Consider the following 1,947-nt stretch of genomic DNA (forward strand, 5'->3'; position numbering starts at 1 on the left):
CAATTCACACCTTAGTCCTAAACCTAGCCCCTAACCCACCAACGGGATTTCTTCTTATGGGGCCCGGGCTTTGGGCCCCATAAGGAGCAGTTGGTCCTCACAATGCAGCATAAGTTGGAAAAATGGGCCTCACAAAGTAGCATAAACAAGGACACACACACACACACTCCCGCCGCCATCCTCATCAGAGAGAAAATCAAACTTCAGTCTGAGATTTGTGTTTTAAATAATTAAAACTTCACTTGAGTCTCTGCGACTCTTCGACTCTTTGTTTTATATTCATGGCTCAAAGTTTTAAACTGCAGCAGAAACAAACCTGCTCTGCTCGAAGGTGAGGAATTAAAGTTTAAAGACACGTTGAATCTTTGAGTTGTTCTATTCTCTGAGCTAAAAATAGCCAAACCCAGAGGCTGGAAGTTTTCAGTGTGTAACAGATCGAAATATGAGACTGAAAACAAATTATATACACGTGCTGTTGAAATAAGGATCTGGTGGTTCATCAAACACAAAGATGCTAAAGGGTTTTATATGATAAACATTATATCTGAATTTTTTTAATGCCTGAGGACTCTTTATGCCTCATAAATATCTCATTTATACCCAACTCAAATGTGTTTTCACAACTTTCGGACTATAAGGCGTATTAAGCAAATCAAGTTCATTCTGACAGACGTTTGAGCGTCGTGTACCACATACAATCGGTTCAAGGTCAGTAAACACGACCAGAATTAATATGTTTAATGTCGATTTTTGTGAAAATTAAAGTTATAGTATTTTTCGGACTTTAAGGCACACTTGAAATACTTTAATTTTCTCAAAAATCGAGAAATTTAAGAAAATTTGAGAGAATTAAAGTATTTTAAGTGTGCCTTATACTCTGAAAAATACGGGATCCGAGTCTTAACTTTAGGAAATTAATTAGAAAGCAAGGTTTTAATTTTTATTTTCATAAAAATAAAAAAGGTGTCTGGTTTCTTGGGGCCTTTCTTTGTAGATGTTAGCCTTTTTTTTGTGTCTGTTTGGAGCTGACCTAAAAACATTTACTGTGAGGTGAAAAACAAATTCCCACTTGTGCTTACACGTACTGGGACAGTGAGTCTGTATTACTTTAAGTTTGTCTAATATTCATCAACCTGCCATTTCAAACAATTTTATTTTTATTTTCCTGTTTTTAAAACCTTTAAAAACTGTTTCATCCAAAGTTACAGTGGCTTGCAACAGTTTTCACCTCCTGTTACTATTTTTTGTTGTTGCCTTAAAACTGCAAAACGTCAGATTATTATCCTGATGCTGCTCGATTCAATTTAATTAAATTCAAAACTATTTTATTAATCCCAAAGGGAAATTAAATTATTGTTGTAGCTCGTTATCCAGATTTCATTAAGATGTTATAGATGCTGATGGCTGTGGACACTCTCTTGTAAAGGTCTGTCCCACAGTGGATCCGAAGAAACTGGCCGCAGATGCCGTCCGATCCGTCCACCCAGACTCGGCTGGTGTCTCTCGGTTCCCCCGGGCTGTAGGACCGCCAGAATGCCGGGCAGAACTCCTCTCAGAGCGATGACCGCTCCTCCCAGCAGCCTGCAGAGCTCCTCGTCACTTTGGACAGCATGATGTAGGTGCCGGGGGACGATCCCGTCCTTCTGCTGTCACAAGCACGTTTCCTACCATTTCTAGGATCTCAGTGGTCAGGCACTCGAGCACAGCTGGCAGGGAGATGGGAATGCATCTACGGCGCCTCCTTTTCAACTCATTTGAGATTTTGGGCTGTAGCTGAGATGTTATTTGAGATATTAATCAGCTACTCCCACTTTTTAAAACCACCTTGTTGTCATGGTTACACATGATAACAAATGTCCAAAACTAAAACAAGTTTTTGTAAAAATCCTTCCAGCTGCTCAGCATCTGACACCAGAGGAAACGATCATCCAAAAAAAGTGATTTACA

The sequence above is a fragment of the Nematolebias whitei genome, chromosome 10, assembly GCF_014905685.2.
Source record: "Nematolebias whitei isolate Nwh7 chromosome 10, NemWhi1, whole genome shotgun sequence".
In the NCBI taxonomy this organism is placed as follows: Eukaryota; Metazoa; Chordata; class Actinopteri; order Cyprinodontiformes; family Rivulidae; genus Nematolebias; species Nematolebias whitei.